Below are 27,603 nucleotides of genomic sequence, written 5' to 3'. Positions count from 1 at the left end.
AACAGAGGGCAGCATGTGAAACCTAGCAGTGTGGCTTCAGCATCAGGAATCAGGGTTGAAGGAAGCCCAGAATACATCTGCTGTGCAATGGCATCAGCTGCTCCAATGCCTCCCAAAGGAAGACACATTTCAATCTCCCCTGGCATGGGTTTCAGGTCAAGGGAGGCTCTCCCTTGTTTGGGAAGATGCTACAGTAGGGGTCTTGGCTGCACCCTGCCCTTCCCTCTATATGGGAAAAGAAGCGAGCTGGGAGGACGCAGGGATGCTCAGTGACAGCAGAGGGCATGCTGCAGAAATTCGGAGGAAATACATCGATACTGAATGTGCAAGCTGCCTTTCAGGAACAGTCTCCAGCCTCATTTTACCTCTGCACTGAGTCAGAGAGATGCATCTGGTGGCCAGACCCAAAAATCAGCCCTCACTTTTCAAGATGGGAGGTTGAGAAACTCCCCCAGTATCTTGGAATGGAGACCCAAATGTAGGATCAGAGCCTCCACAGACAAAAAGCACTTCAACATCACTACTTTTATCGTTTTTTCTCTAGGGATCAAGTGACTGGCTTTGAGACTTGGAAAGTGCCTGTAGCCAAAATGTTTTTTGCTGTGCTGCTCACACCGGCGTGCTCTGCTGCTCTTGACAATGTTTCAAACTTATCAAAACACACGTGCATGTGCACGCACATGCAAAACTGCAGTCAAAGTGCTGAGCAAAACATCTGCCTTGACCAGTCGTGTGTGCACGGGTGTGCAGATGTGATCTGTATCTGCAAGTGCAGCACAGAGCACAGACCCTGCCTCCTCTCCCTGCTGGGGCCCTGCAGATGCTAATAGGCTCCTAAGCTACGGAAAAGCCTTTTGATCTTTTATTAGCTTGTCACTAAGTGTCACATTGAACTTTTATTAGGAGAAGTTGTAAGTAATCATCTGTCAAGGGATGTTCCAGCACAAAGCTCATATTTTAGCAATTTAAATGGCTGGCAGCAGAGTGCCCCCCTGCTCCAGCCTCCCTTGGGCAAGTCACCTGTGCGGGACCAGCACCAGGGTGCTACCTGGCTATAAAAAACATGAAGCATATGGGATGCTGCAGTTGTGCAGGCTCGAAGCATCAGAGATACCCATTTCTTAAGACCAGAACCCAGCCTGTGAGCTACACCCTGGTGCTGCACAACACCATTGCTTCCCAGCCTTTTCAAGCATTTTCAGGACTTTGGGAGCTGCTAGCAATTGATGCTGATCTCCTCACAGAGACCTTTCTGAAACTGTCCCAAGAAGAGCAGAGGACCCTCACGGTCTTCTTGGACTCGAGGTCAGGGGCATGTGGACAATTTCACTTACCACTCACTGACCGACACACTGTTGATTTGCTGCCAGATAAATTAAATTGTGAAATACAGCCCTCTACACCAAAACTCTGTGTATAGAAACCCTTTGAAAGAGACACCGGGGGCTCCTGAAATCCCCAAAGATACACAGGGTTAAAACCTGTGGTGGGAGCACAGATGCAAACATGTGTTTGCTAATGAGGACGTTTGTTCAGGAGAGCTTTCGTGCTTCCTCCCGGTGCTGAGATAGGCAGGAAACCAGCCCCAGGAGGAGGACGAAAAAATTCTGCTTCTCCCTCCTGTTACCAAGGAGATTGTTTAAACAAAGCTAAAATAAGAGGAACGGAGTGGCTGAGAGGAACGTGAGCGTGGGGAAGCACTTGAGCGCTCTGTGACAGCTTGCTGCTGCATGCTGCGATGGGCCTGACCTTGGCCAGCGGCTCTTACTGGGGGCAAAAGTCCACATTTCAGCATGTGTGAAAGTGGCACGGAACATCTAAAAATGGCGATACCGAAAAGTCCTTGCCCACAGAGGCCTCAGCTGTGTGTCAGGGCTGTTTAGAGCGATCGTGGCAGCAGGAGGCATCATTCGGTGCCATTAGCTGAGACCTGTTGGTTGAGGCCATGGGAGGAGGCCTCACTGTGGGAGCAGGTTAAATCCAGCTATATCTGGTGCTAAAAAGACTCCCCTTCATGGCCATCTCTGCACCTCCAATCCCCATCTACATGCCCAGAGGTCTGATAGACATATAAAATGCAGGATTTGCTCCTGTGACAACCAAAGGCCCCCCACGCTTTGTGCGAAGGCAGGGCTTCTCCAAGCCCCACATAGCACACCCCAGCTCCAGCTGGAACCTGCCGACATTACGTGGGAGCGGCGATTCCCACACAAACACCAGAGCCCAGGAGCTGGTTTCCATCCCACTGTGATCCCCTGCCTCAGACATCAGGAAGGGAACAGTTCCCAGATGCTGTTTCTCCAGCTGATCCGTGTATCTTACACGTGCTCATCTGGATTACTGATGCCCTCAGGGCTTTGAATTAAAGGCAGAGCATGTCAAAGCGCCTGTCGTTAAACTTGCCCAGGACTTTCCACGGAAACTTTGCCAGACTTTAGCTATTGAGATGGAAACTTTCCATGTGGGGTGGCCACTGCTGAGAGAACTACAAGAAGCCCCCACCATCTGGCTGAGTGGTTCATCTGCCAAAGCCTCAGTTTAGGGTAAAATTATGCTGCTTTGCCCATGATTTCTTTTTTTTTCTTTTCTTTTTTTTCTTTTTTTTTCTTTTCCCCAAACACCATGCTGAGTAATTCTCTCTTCCTTATGCTTTGCTGCAGAGAATGAAACTTAGCAGAAGGATCTCTCCAGCGCTTAGGATGTGCCAATCCCATAAAAATTTGCTTAAATTAGACCTAGTTCTAAGACTCAAAAAACTTGCAAAATGCGTAGGCTCCTTCGAACTGGCAGCTCAAGGTCTTGGAAGATTTCATCTGCTCTGGAAATGCTCCATCCTTTCCCGGTGCCAACCTGACGTTGCAGATGCTGTGCCCTCAGCAGGGCTTTCCCTGTGCCTGGATGCTGCTGAGGAGCTCTGACCGTGACCAGCTCTCCTTTTCTGACTCTCTCTCTCTTTTTTTTTTTTTTTTTTTTTCTCGGCTGTCCTGATCCTGAGCTCAACTCTGCGAAAGCCAGGAGTAGGACCGTGCTCCAACCTGCCCCTGGCAGAAGAGGGCTCATCACGCTGGGTGGTTGCAGGTAGAGTGGTGCTACAGAAGGAACCTGCTGCCTTTGGGAGGGACCCAGGGAACACCTGGTCAATTTAAAAGAAGAAGACCTAGAGGCATTTAAGGCAGAAACATCCCTAAGGAGTGTCCCTGGGAGCATCTACCTCGCCTGGGCCAGGTGGGAAAAACAGGGATGGTTTGGAAGCTGTTGGGTGGAAGGAGGGCAGGAGGGATGCCAAGGGGGTGGCTGCCCAGAGTCCTCCCAATGCAAAGCCTGGGGCCACGGCAGGGATAAACAAAGTTATTAATTGCTTTTGGCACCAGAAATGATGGCATGCTGGTGATGGTGATTGCACTCACACCAATTCACACCACCTCATCTCGATACCTGTTTTTTGATTGAATATGAGGATCCCAGACTGACCATATACATGTTTATTTGTTACAGCTATGTAGGGATCCTCTAATAGCCACACACAACCTGCAGCTCTATTTTCTCAGTGGAGATCACCTTTATAAAGCTATTTAGGTGTTTAAGGTTAATTTAAGCCCTAACCACAATCACTGCAGCAGGGCCCAAGCACGGCTGGGGTTTCTGGCAACGTGCCTGCAGTCTGTAGCCCCAGCATGCATCAAAGAACACACTTTTTTTTTTTTTTTCTTTTTCTTTTTTTTTCTTTTTTTAAAGAATCCTTAGTAATTGTCCTTATTGTTTTCCAATTCATAGCTGCTGGAAAGCCTGGAGGATTATTTTGCACAGAGCTGTAAATGATGCCCCATGTTAATGATTGCTTTCACTGATCTTTGCAGGAAAATTCCAGGGTGAATTGTGAAGAAGAGATTTTCCATTTCTATGCCTCAAATAAACAGCTTCATGTCCAAAACCTAGCAGACAGGCTTCAGAAAAGCATGCTTCCAGGCTCCCAGAAAGCCTGAAAGCAGAAATGCCCAAGGTGTATTTATTCCAAGTGGACGAGAACTGATGTGCAAGGGGACCTGCTAGCACAGCCGAGAACAAACCTCATCTCCAGCCAGCCGGGTTACGTCCCTGGTACACATATGGTGCCCCACAAATAGCAGGGCCATGTATATTTAATAGGCACTTGCACACACACACACAGAGCCCAGAGGCACGCAGGCGAAGCTGCCACAGCCTCGATGCTGGCTCGCATTGAGAGGGTGATGCCGCAAGCAGCGGAAACCTGTTTGCTGACGTGATGGAGCTATATCCACCATGAATTTTGTCCTTTATTAGGCCTCTGCTATTCACTCTATTATTCATGAGCTCAGCCTCGTTTTCTCAAGCCAAGAGCTAATCGGGATGAGTAATTTGGGGATGGCTGTTTTGTCACCGAGCACTCGCGCCAGCTCCCTGCCTGCCACTCTCTCAGATAGTGATGTACTCTGGAGTAGAAGGAGAAGCTCAGTGGGGTTTTCCATCAGGAAAGGGTGATGCTCAAAGCTGGATGTGTGCACACCCCTTGGTTTAGGGCTTTGGCTGCTGATCCAGATGAGGTCCAAGCCTGAATTGCAGTGCCCATGCAGGCACCACAGTGCCTGGCTGCTCCAGCCCTGACTGCCTTCACGCGGTCCCAGGGGATACAGGATTTCCATCCCAGGGCTGTAACGAGTGTTAGGAAAATTAGCAATATCCAGGCAAATCAAGACCAGCTGCGAAAGTCACTGGAGCCGTTGGGAAATATTTGACTGGCCCACAGGGCTTCCCTTTTTCTAGCATGTTGATAGCTACAGGAAACAGACACTTTTTAAAGTTTTCACAACTGGGTTTCAGGAGGACTCGTCAGCCTTATTAAATATAGTATTTCACTCTGCGAGACCTTATTTATTTATTTGTCTTGGCCCTGCTGTCCCTGTGAAGCTGCCTGGAAGTGAGGAAACATGGCCTCACTGTGTTCCAGGCTGAAGCAGCGCTATGGATCTGCAAGCCAAAGAGGAAGAGAAGCCAAGTTAAAAATATACATTCATATATATTTGCAATTATTCTTTGTGGCAAGGGTTTGGGAATTTGTTTTCTTGCTTTCATTGTGTTTATAGACCTTCTTTCCAGATCTGATACTCAGGGAAACATATTTTGCTGCTATATCCAGCAACCATGATGGCATTTTGATTTGCAGTGTGACAGGCTATTCCACAAACTGGGCTCCAGACAGTCCCTGGTAAACAAGAACAAGGCTGGGAAGCGAGCTCTGTGAAAGGCTTGTTCGTGTGGTTTCTAGCTGTTTATTTAACAAAGATCTTTGCACGGGCTGGATTCCATGTATCGCTGCAGCTCAAACTGATGCTGGGCAGTGTGTGCTTCCAGGCGGATTTTGCCCTCGCAGAGGGCACTCTCTCTGCGCTGTAGGGTTCAGCTGCATGCTTGCATCTCAGGTGGGTTCATCCTGTTCCTCTGCATGAGCACAGAAAGAGCCTGAATGCCTCAGAAAAGAAAAGTCCCCGACTTCAGAGCTGACTGCACAGCAGAGCTTTGCACCGATTTGCATGTGATTTGCTTTTCATCCCTAATCGCTGCACAAATGTGCAGAAAATACCATTTTAATAAGCTGATTGTGGGCCAGCCAAGCAACCTCACTCACAGTTTGGAGCCAGCCACAGCATCAGCAGTGGTGCAATGTTGCTGCTCAGATAGCCAGGGCAAGCCAGGCTGCCAGCCCAGGGCCACCAAGACACTGCGCCACCCACCCAAGCATGATGCTCTGTGCTGCCCATGCTTTTTTTTTTTTACTTCAGGGATCCACCAGCATCTTGAAGGTCACTCCTGCAAGCAGAGGCTGGAGGCACTGAGGCACAGGACTCATCCCATACCTGCCCAAACTGAGGGGCTTGCTCTCAGCAGCCTCCCCCTGTCACCAGAGATACAGACGCCTGCAGAGGACACTATTCGGGCTATCAGGAAGCCAGATGCTGTAAAGATTGAACTGTCACAGCTGGGACAGGCCGTTCAACAGCAGCTTCTCCTGCCAGTGGGCTTTCTGGTGCTTAACCATGTGCAAACTCCACGTGCAGCTCTTTCTGCGGCAGGGTCATGCCTGGTGTCCTGTGTGGGCAAACCAAGACTTATCAATCAGCGAAATAGCAAACCAGGCCCTGCTCATGCCAGCTCTTGCAGAATGGTTGGTTTTCCTCCCCAAACCTCTCAAAACCTGTTTGATTCACCTTTTAAAGGCTGGCTGTTGAGTCAAGACAGAGGATGAGAGGTTCTGACCCACCGAGGAAACTCCTTGGGAAGCCCGCTGTGTCTGAGCTTCTGTAGGATAGAAGTGGACGTTCATGATCCTGAGGCTGAGATAGTCAGCAGAGAAATCCCAGCTCTGCTTGTGACCCACGGTGTGAGGTCTCAGGAGGATGAGTTAGGCCAACAATCTCAGTGCAGCCTTTGAAGGAGGATACTGAAGTCACCCAGTCAAACTGGCCTGGTGCCCGGTGGCCGGTGTCACCCCAGCGGGCAACTGGCCAGTTCGGCAGCTCTGTAAATAATGCAGCCTTTTTAATGAAAGCACGGAACTGGATCTGGATGCCTGGCCCTAACAAACCCAGATTAACCATGGGCTGACTCCACTCTGCTACTAATTTTAGCTTCAAAATTAGTCTGACCATGGGCTGCCTGGCACCCTCTGCTTGCGAGCCCTTCCAGCTTGGTTTGACTCAGAAACTGGTTTGACACACGTGGCCCCATATCTGTTACTCCAATATGCCCACAGTGCTGGTCTTTCACCCCTTTCCACATCACACCTGTTTTGGGATGAATTTTGATCCATGGGAGGTCCTCTAAGCACTGGAGGACAGGATCCCCAGCAGCTGCCTCAGAGCAGCTGAGGGCTGCTTCCCAGCAAAACCAGCTGCACGTACACAAATCCCTCCAAATACTTGATATCAGGATGTTTGATCCAAATTTAGGAAGAATTTCTTCACAGAGAGGGTGGTCAAGCATTGGAAGGGGCTGCCCAGGTTGGTGGTGGAATCCCCATCCCAGACATGCAGATGTGGCACCAAGGGACATGGTTCAGTGATGAGACTCGGTAGGTCATGTTGATGGTTGGACTCAATGATCCTGAAGGTCGTTTCCAGCCTGGATCATTCTGTGATTCTGCGATTCTCTAAAAATCACTCAGGCTGAGAGGGGAAGCGGGCCAAGTTGGCCAAGTGTCAAAAATGGCTCAGCCACGTTGGATGTGACCGAGCAGCAGTGCTGGTAGGTGCTGGCTGAAACATCCCAGCCAGACGGTGGCACAGGGAGGGTTGCTTGTGCGTCAGGATGTCCAGATCTGCTGGAAAACTTGTGTCCCGCTGGCTCGAAGCCAAGCAGATATGGCCCCGTCTGCCTTTCTCTCGACACCTCCAGGGCAGCAGTGCCACATACCTCTTCCCAGATAGGCAAGGCATGGAGAAGGCAGAACCTGGCTGATACGGAGGTGTGAAAACCAGCACTGAGCTCATGTTTCGAAACGGAGATCCTTCAGGACTCCTTATCTCTCCTGCTCTGTGACAGCAGCCAGGCGAGGCTCTGGAAAATATGTCACGGGTTTTTTCCCCCCACTTGTGGTCCTCAAAGGAAGACAGGATCCTTAAACACAAAGGTGGTTATTAGTGCTCTGGCTCTATTGTTTCCCAGATCTCTGGCCATCAGAAGAGGCTGATTAAGTTTTGATCCGGAAGTCAATTTATTTTATTTTATTTCTATTTTTTATTTTTTTGTAAAAAAGGAACCACACTCAACTCCCCCACCTCAGATCCCTTGAGCGTGAGCTAGAAATCCTGCCAGACAAAGAGCTGCTCCTTTCTAACCACTGGATTTTATAAGAAGGAGAAACGTTTTCCTGCAATTCACTGGGGATTTCTCTTTTATCTTTTCAGTCACAAGGTGAGAGATGAACATTTATTAAAGGTCAGTATTTCCTGGAACCCAGATGCGGCCTGGCTGTGCAGATGCAAGCGTTAAGCCTTATCTCCATCGCAGTTTCCAGGAAGCTGCCTGCTTTAACTCGCCGATGAGCCGTAGCACACAGCCCACATCTCACGTGTGGACACGGCTGGCCTCGTCTTCCTGAGAACTGTGGTCACCAACGAGGCTCAGCTCCGTCGCCGGCTCAGCCCACCAGTGCTGGCGTCGCCTGCCACCAGATACAGGGTGAGACTGGTAGCCTAAATCAAGATGTCCTTATCTCCCCGTTTAAACACACGTCGGTCCAAGAGCCCAGCAGATCACAAAGCCTTCTGGCCCAAACCATGAAATCCAAATGCCTTTCCCCACAAGATCGAACTGTGGGACTCCCACTGGTGTCATGCCGCTCGTCGCAGTTTTTCCAGGCAGATGGGGCTCAGCTCCACCAGCTGACTGCAGAAAGACTTGGCAACTCCAGCCATGGCATGTCACCTTCAGAAAGACTTGGGTGACCTTGAGGTGCCCTGAAGGAGGTTTATGCTACAAGCTGCTTCTGCCGTGCTGGGAGAACTCACGGAGCGACTTTTCACCAGATCTCTCTACTTTTCCCCATATTTTCCTCACATTTTCTAATGCTTTCTGCAGTGGGGGAAGCCTCTTTCCCACTTGCAGCCACTGCCAGCAGCCCGGTGAGCAAAATGGGGCTGAAGCTGGGTGCCGGGAGGTTTGGCACAGTGAAACCTGGGGCTCAAGGAGGGATTATCATGCGCCTGTCGCGTGTGTGACTTGATGTCCAGCTAAGTTAATGCCTGCTTAATCGCTTATAAGCCACTCCATTCTGAAAGAGTAATAACAATAATCGAAAACCCTCTTTAGTCTCTTTGCTTTGTTTTCCTGTTTGTAAATCCTAAGGCCTTCAACCAAATACTATCACTGCTGCGTGAACTTAACCGTTAACCTACAAAGAGCTGCCAGTGATTATGCCTCTGAAAATAGATTTCATCCCTTCCCTCCACTCTCCTTTGCTGATCGACACACAAAAACGCTTAGTGATTGTTACTTGGCAACCATGGTAAAAATGTACTGAGCCACAAGTGGCTACAAAGGATGAAATCACTGTCATGAAATTTCCAAAATAAGTACCGTAACACCAGATCTCTTATTCCTAAGAGGAACAAATACCTCTCTTCCTTCCTTACATCTTTTTTTTTTCTTTCTTTCTTTCTTTCCTTTTTTTTTTTTTTAATGAACATGTGCATTTTTTTTATTATTATTATTATTTTTTTTTAAATTAGCAATGCACAATTTTCCTTCTTGCTTTGTTTGGTGAAGCAGGGGCTTCATTCAGATAGTATTTCTCCACTAACACATACGTTTCTACACCTATCTGGGCAGATGGGTTTTGGGAAAGTGCATACACATTCTCTTGAAGTCTGGCTAGAAATGCACTGTTGTAGAGGGTTTGGGTGGGCACGGTCCATGCCCTCCTCAAACCCAACCCCAAAACTAGCTCAGGGTGCTCAATGTATGTCCCCATATAGATGTGTGTGCATGCTCATCATCTAGGACATTTCTGAGACTCCCAAAAGCAAGCCCAGGCAATATCGTATAAGGTTAATCCATTTGAGACTGCTTTAAAACAGACATCACAGTTGTCAAAGGTCCAACTTGTGTCTCCCTAAATCCACCCTTTTCCTATGGCTCAGCTCCTGTACTTAATGCCAAGGAACCCCAGGGACTTAAAAGAAAAAAAAAAGAAAAAAAAAAAGGAAGAAAAAAAGAACTGAGATCTAACTTGTGGGAGATACTTCTCTAGACAATAAATATCTGAGCTTTAAACTGTAATAAAATATTTCACCACAAGAAAATATGTCACAGATCTCGTATGGAAAATGCTGTGCCTTTACATCTGATTGAAAGCAGTCTTGGGTTGCATTTGATTAATAAATGCTTCTCTGTTGGTCTCTCAATAAAAATGGGGAGGAGTTAATGTTTTTATGTCTTGCTCAGAGACATGAAGTTCAAAATGTTCAGAGGCTGGCCAGCTTCTGGACAGACTGAAATCTGCACAATCGGAGAGATCTAAAAGCAATGTACACCAGGCTTAATTTTTCAAGCAGGAGTCTCTTGGAGTTGTCTAACTTCTCACCAGGGAAATATTTAATTCCAGAGATTAAACACTCTGTCTGGAGACTTAGAGGCAAAATGTAATGCTGATTAGCATTTGTCTCAAAGCCTAATTATTCACACTGTTCCCCGTTTAGGGAACATACTTCTTTCAAGATTGCGCATAAATTTGTGCCCACAGATGTCTTTCCTCCTCTGATCGATACCCATTAGCTGCAGCTTTCCAGAGATCTCAGCTACAAGGGCATCCTTTGCTCTGCAGGCCAGTGCTATGAGGGATCAGCCCGGTGAAATCAGCCTCACACCAGTTTTCAATACACCCCAGCCCCAAAGCTCCTGCACACCATGCTGGTGCTTCAGGCGAGGATGAGGAGCACAAGGAGGTACATGTCTGCCTCTCTCCCTTCTGCTTCCCCTCGCATGCAAAGGAATGTGCTCCCTAGCTCAGAGGGAGATGCTTTCACCTGCAAAGCAGCACGAAGCAACTCCAGGGAGGTAGGTGGGAGATCCTTGCACACTGGGCAAATTTTTAAGTAACCTTCGTGGACCAGCAAGACAAAACTAGCATCAAAAAACAACAAAACAAAACAAAACAAAACAAAAAACTATAAAACTACACACAGCATTTTGTATCTGTTTCCTGAAGCTTGTATTCAGCTGGGCCCTGAACTTCCCCAGGAAGTATTTCTGATGCCTGTGAGCACTTTAGGAACGGCTTTGGCCACTGGCTTTTTAACTGGCGAGAGCTGCTGAACTGCATCACATCTCCCATACTTAACAGCCGATTTTTCACAAGTGCACGTTTAAAAGACTCTTTCAAAAAATCCCATGGCCAGCTAAATTGCATCTGCTCTCTAAATGCACGGTGCAGACATGCAGAGCTGTGGGTGACTAATAGGTATTTAAGCTAGCTATTATTTTCTTCTGCAAACAGCGGCAAACCACAAACGCTAGTCACACGGGATTTCATTAGCTCACGTGCAGAAGACTTAGCACTCCAGACGGCTGAGGCATGGGGAGAAATTCCAGCTCTGCATCTTCAACACGCGAGCCCTAAATAGGCTGCTGTGGAGAATGCCAGCCCAAACCCATCTCTGTGGGGTCAGTTGGCTTGTTGGCAGATCCCCAGCACAAGCGGGCTGTGGGCATTTGAATGCTTTGGTTGCAAAAGTGGTGCTCAGCAGCAGGGTACCAGGATACGAGCTGGTGGGACCACGCAGAGACACGGTGCCTTCCCCATCCTCCTGACCCTGCAGCCTTCTCACATGCTGCCCTGCCTCAAGTGAGCACCCTTACAGCATCACGCCGTGTCCTCGGTGGTGTGCTGCACTGAGATGCTGCATGCATGGGGAGCTGTGCTTGCACCAAGCCCTGGACAAGACTAGCTCAGTAATTTATCCTCTCATTTTGGACAACATCCTACAAGAGGTGATGAATCGCCCCACACTCCACGGGTGTTCATACATGAGCACCAGACAAAAGGATGCCTCTGAAATCGCTCAGAGATAAAGAAATAAAGCCGGGAGATCTCGGGAAAGCAGCAGGAGCTGTTGGAGGAGCCAAGGGACGGATTAGTTTGCATAATTCATTCCCGCACTTCAAGGGGAAGCTCAGGAGCCAAGGTCTCCTCTTGCTGAAGTTGCTCTCCTCCGTCAGCGTGCAGCGGAGACGTGATCAATCACAGCTGCTGCAGCTCCCCGGTGACATTTCTAAGTGCTCCTCTGAGCGGAGATGAATTAGAGACGGTCGCAGCGTAACCGGGGGTGCCCAGGTCTCCCTCCTGGGCTCCATCCTTGCTCTCCTCCAGATCACGCTTCCCAAGACAGATGGGATCAAGGAGATACGGCTTGTACACAGCAGCACCAGTCCTGTTAACAAGCTATTAACAAGAGGTGCATTCGGACTGTACCACTTTTAACGGGAGACTGACAACTGCAGAGTAAATCACCTAAAGCAGATAAAACCCAAGTACTTCTCCGTCTGCACAAAGCCACGGATGGGGCAGCGCTCTGATGGCAAGCCAGATGCTGGAAGATGCAGCCCTGTGATGTGACCCAGCACACACTGCCTCTACCTCCACCTTTTCCTGCCTCAGTTTCCCCTGTCTGCATGATATGAAAGGCTTTGTGAAGCGCCTGGGGACCTCTGGGCTATATACGACCACAGATACTGCTTTGAATTTCTGAGCTACTGCACATTTACGCTGATGGCTTCCTCGGGATGAGTACAGCAGACAGACAGCAGTATGGCCAGTTGGGATTTGGCCCTCAGAGCCTAAACGTACCCTGGATTTCCTGCATTTCCTCCCTGTCGGTAGCAGCTGCCCTCTGTCAGCAAGGAGAAATCCTCCGCCAGGCTCATCTCTGCGCACAGCGAGCTCCCAGGGGCTGCAGCCTCTCGTTGCTCCCTGCTCGCCCAACCATCTCCATCTCAAGAAGAAAGCCTCCAGCTGCACAGCCTTCTCTCTCCGCTCTCCTTGGAGCATCAGCTCCTGCAACAGAAGGCCTGGAGAGCTTCCTGGGTCCTTTGCTCCCGCCGAGGGCCAGGACTGCTGCCTCCTGGAAGCACCTGCTTGTGGCAATGCTTCCCCGGGGGACCACACTCCCCAGTGCCAGGCACAGCCCCTAGCTGCAGCTACTTTTTAAATTTAATTTTATTTATTTATTTTTAAACTGGTTTGCTATTTGTGCCTTTTGCAGATCTCAGGACCTTCCGCTCAGCCCAAGGAGCCGTCTATCTGCTGGGCAGCTGTTGGCACATCTGGGAAGGATGGATGGAGCCCGTGGGCTTGAGCAGCCCTGGGACGGCGCAGCTTGGACGCAGTGCCCTCCATCACCCGCTGCATCCGCTCCCCCAGCAGCTTGGGGGGACCTTTATTTGTCACCAGCATTACCAGGGCCACAAACCTGGCACACGGCCGCAGCACGGAGAACTAAAAATACACCACTCTCAGCACGGCCCTGGGAAAGAGCGGGATTCCCATGGCACGGCCAAAAAAGCAGGGAGCACAGTGGCACCAGGGCTGCCCTGCCAACCTGCCTTCACCCCCAGGGGCATGCAGACAGGGGGCCTACAGAAGTGTGTTTTATAGGGCCAGGGAGGCACAGTGTGTTTGGGATGGGGAGCAAAGCAGGGAGAGGGAAGCCTTGGGGACGGCTTCCAGGAAGAACACCCAGCTCCGCTCTCAGCTAAAAACAAGGGGCTTCATTGCTGAGCCACAGAGTGAGCCACTGAGCAAGGAAGAGAAAGGGAGGGCATCTATCAAATAGATGGTGATGATGTTGCTAACTGGAGCAGAGGACTTGAGTTGGTCTCTCTAGAGGAGGAAGCAGGGGCAGGGGTCACAGGTGGTGGCATTTTGGAGAATGCACACTCATTGCCCAGCCGTTGGGTAGGCACAAGGGCGTCTGTGCTGGCCAAGCCTTGCTTTGTTCAGAGGCAATGTTCTTGCCAATCTGAGCAATGCAGGATGATGTAAGTGCATCATTCATTATTGCTATTTTCATTTTTGACACATGGAAAAATTAATTTTCTTTTAAAAAGTGATGTATGAAGAACCCAGATTTGCCTGAATAATATAGGAACCTCTAATCTGGCTGTTACCCTTTGTCTGAAGCATTAACATTAGCAAAAGGCAATTTAGGATGATTGCTTTTAAGTTGTAAAGCCAATGTTCAATTAGAGCATGAAATGAAAGACTTATCACTAGTACTGGCACAAAGATTTATTCTCAAAGTATTTCCTTTCAGCCATAAAGATGTTGGTTTTGTTGAAAGTGACACGTTTAGAACAAGCCACTCTTGTCTAATGTTACTATGAAAAATGGTTTGGAATCAAACATTTTTTTTTTTTTTTCTATTTAGGATAATGAGAGCATTTTGTTAAAAAATTTCAGCATTGCACTTTGAATTTCACCTATGGAGTTCAGTTTGAGGAGAATCCCATTGCCATGGTGGGTGAGCAGGCTGGAGGGGATATCGTTCACCTTCTGCTAGGGCAGCAGTGGTGGGAGCTGCACTGATACCGTTAGTGATTTAATGACCTAAAAGAGCCTCCAGCAGACTTCCAGGTGTTTTACAATGGCAATTCCCATTTTGTTTGCTCCTTTGGATGGCCAACTTAGCAGGCTTTCCAGCGAGCTCTCACAGGAGGCATGGGGAGGGAGGGATTTGTGAAGACGAAGCAACTTCGGCAGGAAAAACTGTGTGCAACCCATGGGGCTCCACTGGGGAAATGAAAGAGAAAGCAGTGACAAACAGTCTGCTGGTATGTCGGGTGGTTACATACCACACAGGGCTCTGCAAGTGATCACTTTGTCCTGGATATTGCTGATTTCTGTCCTTGCTAGCTCCCTGGGCCCCTGCATGCATTCAGCCCCATGCTGCCCAAAGGGAAGCAGCACATGGTCAAGCCAGACTTGGGGTTTGTCTTGAGCTAGGCACAGAGAGTGACCACTGCTGAAATAACAACAACAACAAAAAAGAGCATTTAAAGAGCATTTTGGTGCTTGCTGTGCCTAGAAATAGCTGGAGGGTGGCGATGGGGACAAGAAAGCCCCAGGTGACATGTTGGGGGGCACGGCAATCTGCCCGGTCCTGAGGAAGCTCGCCAGTACGCCTTGTTCCCACTCAGCACTATTAATTTGGCTGAGCAGCCATAAGTAGTGAGCCGTCTGCGCAGAGCCCTGCGCTGAATAATAAGCCCCGACGTCGAGATGCGAGGCATGGCCAGGGCGAAGCGGCCAGGGATCTCTGCCAGCTGCCCCTCACTGCCCTGCCGTGCCGTGCCGGCAGTCTGGCACTGCCGCGCTCCTCTCCCCTCCAAAACGCATCGCTGTCTGCTGGTTTCTTCCATGGAAACAATGTGCATGCGAGCGATAACCCGCGGGTCAGCTCTCTGCCAGTGTAAAATGGCCAAATTCGTCATGCTCAGCGAACAGGCACTGATTTACGCAAGGCAAGGGGCTAGGCCTGAATCGCCACCAGGATCCTTTCCTCTTGGAAGTGAAGTTGGTCCGCCGTGCTTGGGTTGGCAGTGGTTTAGCTTAACGCTATCATACAGCTAGGATTTGGAAAGAGGAGGTGAAGCAAGCCAAGCAGGTATCTGCAATCAATCTGTGCCTGGAATGGACTGAATATGAGCAACACAGCCCGATTTGGTCTTAGGGTGCTGGTGTGGAAATCACAGGGAAAAGATTAAAGGAGGACAAGGACATAATATCTCCAAGGAGAATTTATTCCCACAACAGAAATCACTGAGTTCATTTATACAGAACTATTTCTCAAGGCTGTAGCGATTATCACCTCACTGAGATATTTTCCAGCCGCACTTTTCAGAGGCCTGGATAGATCAGAATTACACCTTGGTTCTGGGCAGCTTCTGGCAAAAGTTTATATTGCATCAAGAAATGGAAAAAAGTACTAGAAAGTTTCTCGCAATGAGAACATTTGTCACTAAGATGTTTCATGGAATAAACCCTGGGCATGGGACCAAGAGAAGTAATTGGACTGGCCTTGCTCCATGTTTAAGATACTTGTCTTGGGCGTTTGAAATATGAAAAGAATATCAGGTCTTTCTTCCAGAGAGTGGGGAAGAGAAGGGCTGATGGCATTTGTTTCTCAGCCTTTGAAGGCTCTCATATCCTGAAGCTGCTGAGGACACAGTGACAAGGAGCTGAAAAGCCGGTAGATAAGTGCATGATGTGTAAAGGCAGCTGAAAGCTGACTTCCACGCTGGGAAGCAGTTGTTCTTACCTGCCTGCTCTGAGTTACGGCTCACTGTTGAGAAAGGCTCACTGCTGAGGTGGAAGGAGATGTTACCGGCAGAGCAGGCTCCCCGCGGTGGCCAGTGCATCCTCCCTCCTAACCCTGCCGTTTAGGGGTTAAGCCTTTTTCACCAGCTTTAGGGGTTTAGCCTTTTTAAACAGGCTGCCAGATTTGTCCTCCCAGGGCCTCAAGGGGTGATAAACCATGCTCCAGATGGCATGGGGATGAGCCTGGAGATGGATGGAGCAACCAAGTGAGGCCACCATCACCCCACATTGGGCACAGCCCCCTCAAAATACTGCAAGCAGCCTGTCCTGCCCCGTCTATCTCCCTGCTGACCATGGATGAGTGGTTTTGAAGAATACCACGGCTTTGGAGGCAGCATTGAACCTTGGACCCTGCCCTTCAAACTTGGTGTGTGGTCCCAGCTCTGAGAAATGCATCATCACAAGCTCAACAAAAGTAAGCCTGGACGTTGCAGCCAATGTCACCCTCTCTGGCATGGGAGGGATGAAAACCTGATGTGTATTGCTGGCCCGAAAGCCCTGAAATGCATGTTGCCAGAGCAGGCAGGAGCAGCCCAGCGTGCCATGTGGGAGTCACGCTGCAGCATGCGGTGACGCTCGCCCAGGAGTCGTGCAAGGACACTGTCTCCAGAGAGGCACCTCTCTGCGTGCCTACGGCCTGGGAGAGATGACAGAGATGTTTCCAGCATGCCTTTTGTTGTCTGCTCCTCTGGGCCATCCATCTGCCACCTCGGTCCTGGAGGAGCTGCTGAGGCGAGGACAAAGCCCAGCTCTTTACGCACAACCCCTGAATTCCTGAATTCCTGATGGCTTCCGAGGGATGCTGTAAGGATCAGCATATTAAAGACCGCACCTCGCTGATGTTGCATTGCCAGGTAGGCAAGTCCTCAAGCACAGATTAATTGCGTAGCTTCTGGAAGTAATTAAAGGGTATATAAGCCCTGCCTCCAGCCCAGATAGTACAGGCCACAGGCCTCAGCCCATGAGGCTGCAACTGCACAAAGCCTCTGCCTCCTGAATGGTGCCAGCGAGCCGAGGAGGACGGGTTTACACGCTATTTGTTTGCCAACAGAAGGTCCGCCATCAATATTTAAAGCTGAATGAGTCTCAAGAGTAGAGATGAAGAGCCCTTCATAAGGCAGCATCCATCATTTTGGTTTTTAATTTTGCGCTTGCTCACTCACTGCACGGCATTATATGCACATCAGATAAATGAATAACGGATAAATAATTCACCAAATTGCTCAACCTCTTGATTCTCCCAATCATCACTGAGCTTGGGCACCCTCCACAGGGAACTTGCCCCCCCAGTGAGTTTCAGGGGGGGCAGTACATTGCATTATTCACATCAATACATTGCTCAAGGCTTCCGAAATAACTCTGCTAACAGCGTAACACTGCAGGTGCCCAGCCGGATCTGCAGAGGCACATCACCGATGCTCGTCCTGTCAATGCCTCTCAGAAGCTCTGAGGACTTCCAGCAGCCCCTGAGCCATGTCTCTGCTCTCTCAGCCCATGCAGCCAGCCCTGCGCTCCCATCCTGCCATTCCCAGCAGTTAAGGGGGGTGTCAGCAATAGTAGTAAGCAGGGCTTAGCATGTTACGTGGACACAGTCAGAACTTCAGTTTCAATGGCAGGCACCACACATACAAAGGCAATTTCCTCCCTCAGAGGTTTTCTGTGGTTGTTTCTGAAGAGCTGCACTGCTGTGCTGTACATTCAGTGCTGCAGGATCATATGCTGCAGCACCCAGAGCCCTTCTCTGCAATAAATACTTCCACCCTTCCACCCAGATAGCAATAACCTCTCCCGGTGCTCAGCTGTGCCCTGATGTCCTGCCTTTGGCTTGAGGGGGGGTCACTCCAGGGTCGGAAAGGCTCCACCTGCCTGTGTTCACTGCGTGCTGCCTTTCCCACAACAGAGCTGATGAGCTCGTCAGGAGAACCTCGCTCCCAGGCCCCACACCAGGATTTATGTCACCATTTACAGTGACAAATTGTAAACCACCTCCCTGGTTTTGGTGCAAAGAGCGTAGCTCTTCCTGCTGGAAAATGCTGCATGCACAAGAGCTGAGTTTTCCCAGCAGCAATCGGCAGGCTCTGAACCTCTCGAAAGCAACTTGTTTTGTGCTGATGGCTTTACAGCTACGGCAGGACTTCTGCAGCCTTTGTCCCCAGAGGGCTAAGCAGGCAGTGCCACCTGCTTCGGTGCAATCCCAGCCGCTCTCCGCCTGCAGAAGTGCTGATCTGACGTGACGGCCACAATCCAGGTTTGCTCTGGCTTCAGACCTGGTTTGTGAGAGGCCTCCTCACAGCTTTTTGCATTCCTGGGTCACTCCAGGCTGCTGAGATGTGGGAGCTCAGCAGCTCCATCTTATCAGGGCCAGCCAGTGACAGCATGTCTTTAAGCTAAGGAGCCAGAGCCTGCACACCCAAGTGGTGGCAGGTGCCACCAAACCACCCCACTGGGAAAGTTTTTACCCTCTTCAAGTCCTGGCAACCAGAATTAGCTCCAATGGTGCCCCATCACTGCAGTTTTGGTGATGGGTTATGCAGAGGTGAAATACCCAAGAGCTCAGTGGTAAGGCAAGGAGCAAACTGGCATCACAGCAAGAGGGGATGATCTCTCAAATCCTGGTACAGCCTGGCTCTGAAATGCCAATGTTCACATCATCAGGAAGTCCTGTGCAGGCTGAGGGCTTTGCAAGCCTTCTGTTAATTTGACAGAATTTATACTGTCAAATGCTGTGTACTGCAGTACAAGGGGGTACAAGCAGAGATTGAAGCAGTTCACTCCTATTACCTGTGCCCCCCACCTCCCCATCTCCATAAAGAGAAAGGAGAGCCCAGCATCAAAGCAAAAGGTGACCAGATCCCTCTGCCTCTCCGGTTCATTTTATGATGACCTTTAATAATTGCAGAAGGGGAAATGGGCTGGTCAGTTTGCATTAGAAATTCACTCAAGTGTCTGGTGCTTTCTCCGGCTTATCAAATCCAAGCTGCTTGGATGAGCCCAGTGAGCAATTAGTGCTACAACCTACAGCCAGAAACTTCAGAAGCCCATTTGCATATAGTTAGGATGGAAAATGTTGATTAATTTGTTCTGATACCCTCCAGTAAAAAAAAAAAAAAAAAAAAAAAAAAAAAGGCTCCAATAGCACCAGGGAGCTGAGGCAGATATAAATGGCTTTGCTCAAGATTGTAAATATTGCATCCATGCCTCCCTGTGTGTTTTAAAGACATCTTCATGGGCTATGCCTGTGTGGAAGAGATTTGTATTAATATTTTACCGAGAAGTGCATATTTCATCTGTGAGGTGCTTGCGAGGGAGTGATTTTTTTATTTTTTTTTTGAAAAGCTTCTTCAGCTGTGAGGAGATCAAATGTGGATGATACACAGACATGCAACTGCAATAAGCCAGGATGCTGCAGCTGCCCTGAGATGTGATTAGAAATGCACAGGACAGGAGGAAAAAAAAAGGAAAAAAAATGCAAAACCCTAGGAGAACAAGAAAGATGGAGCAGACAATGCCTCAGTGATGAAGGAAACAAGGCATAAGCACAGCACTGAGCCTAGAGCTTCTCATCACATCCCCCCAAGGCAGGATGACAGAACTGTAAGGCACCTGGGCCAGCTGATGGCCTCTTGTGCAACATTAGCAGCCGATATCACATTTTCTTTTCCTCTAAGGCAGGCAGCTTCAAACTTCAATTAAATTTTTGACCCTCGGGGTGGATTCAAGCTTCCTGTCCTCACAGAATGATCTTCACAGACCACTGAGAAGTTACCTGTGGACTGTCACAAGTCACAAGTGTTGGTGCTCAGCACAGGATGCCTCCCAGCAAGGGTACGGGGGCCTGTTCCTGATGCACAGTGCTGCAGTGAGTGTTTGCAGGACTCTGTGGCGTGATAGCTGATGCTCTCCCAAAGGTATGGTCTCCTTGAGCTTGGGGGCTATGGTAAAGTCTACATTTTTCTTAAAACATAACTAAGTTTCACACACTTGCAGAAAAACTGAAGGTGTGAACCAAGCACAACCTGACAGCCCCAATGGCCAAAACAGAAGAGTCCCTATTTACAGCTCTTGTCACCAAACCAGCTGTCCTGTTAAGGAACACTTGGACAATTTCCTCAATTTTTTTGTGAGTTGAGCTCTGCTGATCTAAATCTAGTTCAGCTATACTTCCATAGACATGCCAGCTCTGTGTTCATCCTGGTTTAGCTCTGCACAAAACCTGGCCTTGTATCCTTGGGAAAAGTAGCCTGCTATGATGATGGGAAGAAGCACTTGAAGGATAACAATATTATGAAAAACACAAAGAATTCAGTCCAGGTGCTTGAAGGGTGAAAAATCCACGTGCAGAGAGACAGCTGAGAGAGATGAAGATGTTCAGCCTGGAGAAGAGAAGGCCCTGGGGAGACCTTACAGGGGCCTTCCAGTACCTAAAGGGGCCTACAGGAAAGCTGGGGATGGACTCATTGTTGGGGAGTGTACTGATAGGACAAGGGGTAATGGTTTTAAACTAAAAGAGTGTAGACTTAGATATAAGGAAGAAATTCTTCAGTGAGGTTGGTCAGGCACTGGAACAGGTTGGATGGGGCTTTGAGCACCCTGGTCTAGTGGAAGGTGTCCCTGCCCATGGCAGGGGGGTGGAAAATTTATGATCTTTAAGGTCCCTTCCAACCCAAGCCATCCTATGATTCTGTGACATCTCAACACACCATCTGGAGAAGTTAAAGGGGCTGTGGGCACAAAAGGCCTCACAGGGTACAAGGCCCCCAGGCCAGAGGAGGTGGCTAGGCCACAGAAGGGCCTGGAGGGAGCTAGCCTCACCTCTGTACCACGTCACCCCCACTTTGTCTGGAGCAAAGAAACCCTTCGGCACATCCTGCATCTGTTGGACAGCTCTGCCCCCTCCCCGACATTGATTTATGGTCTTCTTGTCCAGCTGCCAGAGGAGCCCTTTATACCAGATAACTTTTATCTCAAAATAAGCCCTGGAAAAATACCACAGGCTTTATTTGTCATTTGCTCTGGGAAAGTTTTGAGCTAATAAATAAAGCTAAGTTATTTTAAAGAGCAGCAGCTTTCCTGAAAACTTAAGCTCAGGGCTCTGACAGATACAACAATACCTCCATTGCCTAAACACCCGTAACCTCAGTTCCTGCAAAATTAGGTTTCTTAGGCTGCAAAGAACAAAACTTTGCAAATCAAATTGCTTCATACTCATGTAATTAGCAATTATCTCCTTGGTGGAAAATGATTCCCCCACACAATATTTGGGTGAATCATGCCCAAGTTTTTTTTTTTTTTTTTTTTTTTTTTGTCGGCATGTGCACTCACACAAACATAGAAGCACATTGGGAGCTTGGCCAAGTTTCCCCCTCCTGTTTTTTAATGTCCTTCATTTCAGTACAATTCAGACCAGACGTCTCTGATCTTAAGCCACAGGAGATTTCCAAGGGCTAGTGTTGGTGCTAGCAGTCCCCCTGACTTAGTGACACTAAAAGAAAAGTCATGCATTGGTCAGGAATGTGGTCCTGCTTCCTGACGTAGTCAAGCCAGGACTACTGAGGACGGCTGAAGAGTTCACGTGCAGTTTTACAGAGCTGTTTACAGTGCTTAGGTAAAGAGGTGAGAGCCTAGCTTCCCCATGGAGGTATGGACATGAAAGAGGCCACACCACCATGCAGAAAGACCCTTTGCCAGGGTTTTGCACCCTCATTTTTTGCATGATAGATCAGAGCTGTTACATCCTCTGCTAGGAGTCGCTTTTGCTTCAGCCTCACTGAAGCAGCTGCTCTGTGAGACACCCCTGTAGGAACACCTCCATATTTCTCCTTATTCTGCCAGCCTTGTGGCAGCAGATGAAGCCTTTCATCACTCTCCCAGCTGGAGAAGTTGGCAGGATGATTAAAAAAGGAATGGACCTTGGTGCATTTGCCCAGTGATTTTGGCCAAGGTTAATTGAGTCCCCTTGCTCAGGATGCTAACACAAGCACACATTGCAGCCATTAGAACAATGTATATGTATGCACATATCTATACTCTGGTGGCAACCTGTGGAGATTTGGGCTTCAAAGCCATTCAAACTCTTGAATTGCTTCAGCTCCTAAATCGCCAAGAAAAACACAAAAAGCTAGACCACGTGCTAGCATAAAATACACCTGCCTCCACCAGCCTTTGAAATACATAGCCTCAGGACTTTGCCATGAAAGTGATGGTTTATCTAGACTTTGGATCTAATCCAGATGCCTTAGTCGCCCCTCAAAGGCAAAATCCCTATGGTCCTGCGAAGCAGCATCGCCTATGTGCCCACGAGAGAAATGCAGAGGGGTTCTTACTTTCTTTTTAGACCTGCTGAAACAGGGACCTGTGGGAGCAGCTGGAAAACTGCCTGCCACCCAACAGAGAAAGTAAATACAGCTCTGGCAGGCAGGGCTGGAGGGTGCTTGTAGCAGGATCACTTTACATGCAGAGCCATCCCCAGACTTCATTTGTCTGCAGACTGTACTGTCCCTTTCCTATGTCATTTCAATACATGGCTCGACCAGTCCAGCTCACTTTAGGATGCTGCCAGAATTTCTGCTTCCTGAAGTGAATGCTTCACTGAATACCTAGTGCTTTTCAGTGGGAATGGTCTCCCAGTTTGAAGGGAACTGTGACTATACTGAAATACAGAAATTCTGAATTCCACCCCCAACACACACATTGCAATGCTGCTTTGGGATAAAAAAAGCTCATAGTCTGTTTTTATGTTCTCTTTCCCCTTTACACTATTTAACATTGTTTCAGAATGGCTCAGTGACAGCATGCATGATACACTCAATTTCTCGCAGCATAAAGCAGATTTTTATTTACAGAACCATTAAGAGAGCAGCTTCTCGTGCTGAATGAGATAGCAGCCCTTGCTAGAGCAAAACACTCCCCCCCTTGCCTTGTCATCAGATAATTTGTCACAAAGAGACTCATTGAACATGAAGCTAGCTTAAACCTTTTGTGAAATCTTCATAAAATGAAGGAACCTGGATCCTCTCAAGGTGAGTCTAGAGCTGAAAGGCTACAACACAAGGCGAGCAAAGGCAGTAGCCCTCATTGTGTTCACCAAAGGGGCTGCCACTCATCTTAATTCAGGATGTATAACAGTGGCCTGCCATCTCTGCTGCATCATGTAAAACTTGCTGGTGTTGCTTCTGGCCTCCCTAAGGACTCCGAAAGATGCTGTCTACCCTCCTTTGCTGATGGAGGCTATCTGGATCTGCAGTGGTGGAATAATTTCATGGTCCACCTGGAAAAGTAAGAGCTGGTCCTTCAACAGCTTCACTGGCTTCAGCAGGCAGCAGTGTTTTACACCCTGAAAAGAGCTGGCTCTTTGCTTTCAGAAGGGTTACCAGAGAGGAATTAGATCTGCTTGCATGTTTGCTTATTTGGGTTTTGGAAAATGTGGCCTCAAGGCTAAGACTTGCCCAGTGCATCAAGCTGGGCAGCCGGCCTGTGGGATGGATGGGCAGCTGATAGTGCAACCTTGAGTCCTGGATCTGCTTAGCCTCATGAGCTCTCTGGCAAAGTGATATCAGGCCTTAGACGTTTTGGCTTCCTCTCCTGCCTCCTTGCACAACAATTTCTAACAATTGCTTTTTCAGTGTACAAAGTGGCTTTGCGCAGTAACTGGATTAAGTTTTGAGAGAGGGTGAGCCATCACTGGAGGCGTCTGGTGTCAGAGCAGGAAATCTGAGGATAAACATCTAAGAGCACTCTGTGGCAGCACTATCTGGTGTGTGGTTCAAACAGCTTCAACCTGGTCCAGGCCTCACGAAATGGTGGCAATGACAGCCAGTGATCAATAGTTAAAGAGAGCCGGGCGAGGTCAAGGCTTCAAAAATAGCTTGGAAGCGGAAAACAAGAAGGAAGAACAAATGGTCAGTTTTCAGGAGGACATGCTAAACAGCAGGGTGCGATACAGTTGCATGGGAGGATATACAGGGCTTCATAAATTCTTTAAAATTTTGAGGAAAAACTGAAACAAAACATATACACATGCACATCCCTCCATATGAGTGTATGTATACATGCATATATACATATATATGCAGATTTGACTTAAGGTCAGAGAAGACTGTGAGAAACTTCAAAGGTACCCACAAACGGCGAGGAAGTGGAAAGACAAAGTCTGCAGAAATTAATGCAAAGCAATGCACACACTGATAGAAAACAAAACAAAACAAAACAAAACACCCCGCACCTTCATGCTCTACGTTGCAAATAAGCTGTAACTGCTAGTGAAAAGCAGTCAGCCCAGTGAAGAGCTCCTCTCTGAAAAGAAACCCTTGGACATGGAAACAGTGGATTGAAAAAAAATAGCATCAAACCAGCATGATGCCATTTGGTACATCTGCAGGGAGGGCACATATTCACTTTCTGTCATTCTGCCCCAAAAAGGGACAACAGCAGTAACAGGGTGACAGCTAATTAAGGGGTGTAGACATTTCCATAGGAAGACAGGCTGCACAGAGTGGATTTGTTTAGCTTAAAGATAAAGCAATATATAAAAGGTCTGCCTGACACTTCTCATTTATCCCTCCTTAACAGAAGAGCAAGCGATCTCCTGGAAAAATTAAAAAGCAATGGATTTAAGAGCAACAAAAGGATTTTTCTATTCTTACTCAAAGCATGAAAAAGTGTGGCAATAACTGACAAAGTAGTTTTGAGGTCAGCAGATTAGTAGGATTAAACAAAGAATTAGATATTTAGGTGGGAAATGAATTTACTTTAAATACAAGTTTAGAAAAAAGCATGGCTGCTGAAGTGCCCAATAAAAACTGAAAGTGAATCGAGGTCTGGAGAACTCACCTGGCAGACTGTACCCAGAGGAAGGAGGAATTCCTCTGCGCATTTTGCAGAGGCTGATCTAACCCCAGTGGCCAGCAGCTGAATTTGTTCTAAGAGAAGCCTGAGGAATCCAGATGCTGATTGCAATTTGTAAATCCATGCAAATAATTAAGAAAAAAAAATGCTATGTCTGCAGACAGAAAAAAAGAAGTGTTGAATTTGCTGGATAAGGGGAATGACTGAATTTGCTCTCTCCGGTCCATACAAGAGCATAACCCTCTGAGGAGGGTTTCCCCTGGCTCCCAGTGGGTAGGATTTCGATCATCAGTGTTTTTTATCCTACGGCAGCCCTATTTCCCTATCCTCCATTCCTGGATCGACTGCTCTCATTCTTGCGCTTCATGGCTGGGCATTTCAGCCAGAAGTGATTGCTTTGGAAAAGAAATTACTTGCAAGATGCAGAGGGCAAGCAGGCAGCCCGTGGCATGCTTACAGAGGTCACGTCTCCCTGGCCTTTCCTATGGGAAAGCGCTCTCTAAACCTGCTCACACCCATGTCCAGCAGGTTCAGAGCCTGAAAAAAGCTTGCCGTAGCGGGGGAGTGTTTCCAGGGTAAAATAGCTTTACTTCTTAGCTCCACCTGCCCTTGGATACATTCATATTTTCCTCTCACGCCACAGAGGGAGGCATCATTAGACACTCAGCCACGCTACCTCCTTGATACAAAGTCCTGTATGTGCTTGCAGAAAGAACAATGGAGCCCACAGCTGGCTCAGGGTTTCCCAGCAAGAAAAATTGAGTTTTGCCTGGTACAGAACAAGGGCAGCCAGGGCTTGGACATGGCCATTCCAGTCCTGCCATCCCACTGGGGAAGAAATAATGCCTGTAACGTGTCCCTGTGCAGGTCAGTGGGGCCCAGGGAGGCCCCCTGCCTCTCTTCCCTTTGGGGCAGGAGCATCAGCTTTAACTTTGCATCCCTAAGGACATCAACACGCATCGGACATGCTCTCCTAGAGCCCCAGCTGCTATTTCTGTCCTCGGGCTTGCAGTTTCTTCCAGCGATACTGCTGTGGTGTCCAATTAACTCATCAGTCGCAGCTCTATGAGCTTTGCTGGTGCAAACTCTCAAATGCATAAATAATAAATAGGAAAATTAACACGTTGTCTCTGTTCCTCCGCTCCTTTCAATTGCAAATGCATCTGGTGCAGGCGCCTTGTTGTACACACGCACACGTGTGTGCACATGCACGCAGGGTAGCTAAGTGCCTGCGCTCTGGTTTGATTAATTCTGCATTTGGTGAGAGTTCAGTGGCAAGGCTGCACACACAGCTAGAAAACACTGGCTTTAATAGAACCAATTTTCATTAATCTTGCTGCTTTTCTTTGTGCCTCACCGAAGAAAGAACCGAGGTTAATCAGAAAAAAAAAGGAGTCTCCTTCGCAGAGATGGTGGGAGTTCACAAAGGCCTGCCTTGGTTATTTTCCATATTCCCCTGGGGCCCATGTAGGAACAGACATTTAGTCCAAACTATATTACTTGGCTAACAAGATTTACAAGCAGTTTGAGATAATGCAATCATTTCCAAAATGAAGGAAAGGCATTCTCTAAAAAGTAAAGCTGGGAGGAGGGAGCCGAGGGCTCCTTTTCTCAAAATCCATTATGTGCAGCCTGGGCTTTGCGTTTGTGAGAGTGTGTGCTGCTTTCAGGCTCTGAAGACTGATTTAAAGACCAGCTCTGTATATTCATCAGTAGCCTTTATCTGCAACGTCATTTTTCATCTTCATCTGGATTTTTCCCCTCCCTCTATCTCCCATGAATCTTCCACAAGCAAACAACGAAATCAAATCAGGCTGCCCGGCCTCGCCTCACCGCTGCTGCGTGTTACGCCACGCGCTGTCAGCAGCAATGCAAGAGCAGAGCATGCATCAACAGGAACAGAAATGCTTGGCTAATGCAATAACGCCCTGGCAGATGGATGCCTACTTTGCTGCGTGTCAGATCCCCGGGGATCGCGCCCGCTCCTTATTCACCTGGAAGCGCAGAGTAACATGATTAGCTCTCGAAAACGATCGATGGCCATTGAGTTGCAGAAAGCAGAGATGGAAAAGCCAACGGCATCCTCCTCCTGCCCCGCTCCTGGCCTACGTGCACACCCATGCATGGGCACGCGATCTGAGCTAGCTGACCAGGTGTCACCCACTGTAGTGACAGTGCCTCCATCATCCTTGTTATGTATCCTTCTAGGTCCCCTGCCAGAAAGCAACTTGGTCCCAGCTCTGCTGAGCTCTGCATGCTCATCATTTCCACGTTTTCACTGCTTTCTTCGTGCCTGTGCCCCCGGCTAGGGTCCTGCAGAGCTGTGCCCTGAGCTGTGCCAGTGTAGGCTGCTGAAGAAGGAGGGGATAGTGGTGGTCGTGGTGCAAGGAGGAGCTCCAGGTCACCTTGGTGTCCTGGACACCAAGGATGGTGTCCAGTGCAAGAGAGGATCCAGCAAGGTGTGGCAGGAGGAGCAGAGGGAATAGCAAGGGAGTGAATCTCGCTTCTTCCCTGCATCAAAGGAGAGTGGCACACCAGGAATTCTGCCTGGCTTTACAGGCAAACGGCCTTCATGCTCTTCAGGTCTCACATGCTCAACGAGGCTTCGTAAGCACACAGGCAGTTTAATATTAAACTTGCTACTTATTATTTACGCAGCATGCTAAGGAGTGCCTCTAAGACAAGACGCACCGAGCCTGGCCCCAGAAAAACCTCCCTTGCTCCTCCCAGCGAGGCCAAGAGGAACAAACTCTTTAAAAAAGTCTGGGAATACGTCCACCGCCGGCGCGGGTGTATGTAGGTCACGGCCATGCAGCGGGGCCCGGGGCCTTGGCCAGGCTGGGTCACGCTGCTTCAGACGAGCACCGTGG

At 48.6% G+C, this 27,603-nt stretch overlaps 1 protein-coding gene and 1 long non-coding RNA gene across 8 annotated transcripts in view; both read right to left on the bottom strand.

The window, feature by feature from the left end:
• The window catches only part of SLC8A1 (solute carrier family 8 member A1), a 101,008-nt gene that overhangs the window by 20,723 nt on the left and 52,682 nt on the right, over window positions 1-27,603 (bottom strand). The window lies entirely within an intron of this gene.
• Window positions 21-27,603, bottom strand: LOC118165052. The gene is made up of 4 exons (XR_004749835.1): window positions 27,593-27,603; window positions 14,879-14,885; window positions 6,920-6,925; window positions 21-2,087 (listed from the first exon to the last, which is right to left on the bottom strand). It is a non-coding gene; the product is annotated as an uncharacterized LOC118165052 (long non-coding RNA).

This window comes from Oxyura jamaicensis, chromosome 3 (assembly GCF_011077185.1).
Source record: "Oxyura jamaicensis isolate SHBP4307 breed ruddy duck chromosome 3, BPBGC_Ojam_1.0, whole genome shotgun sequence".
Classification (NCBI taxonomy): Eukaryota; Metazoa; Chordata; class Aves; order Anseriformes; family Anatidae; genus Oxyura; species Oxyura jamaicensis.
This window is presented reverse-complemented; position numbering and strand designations above follow the sequence as displayed.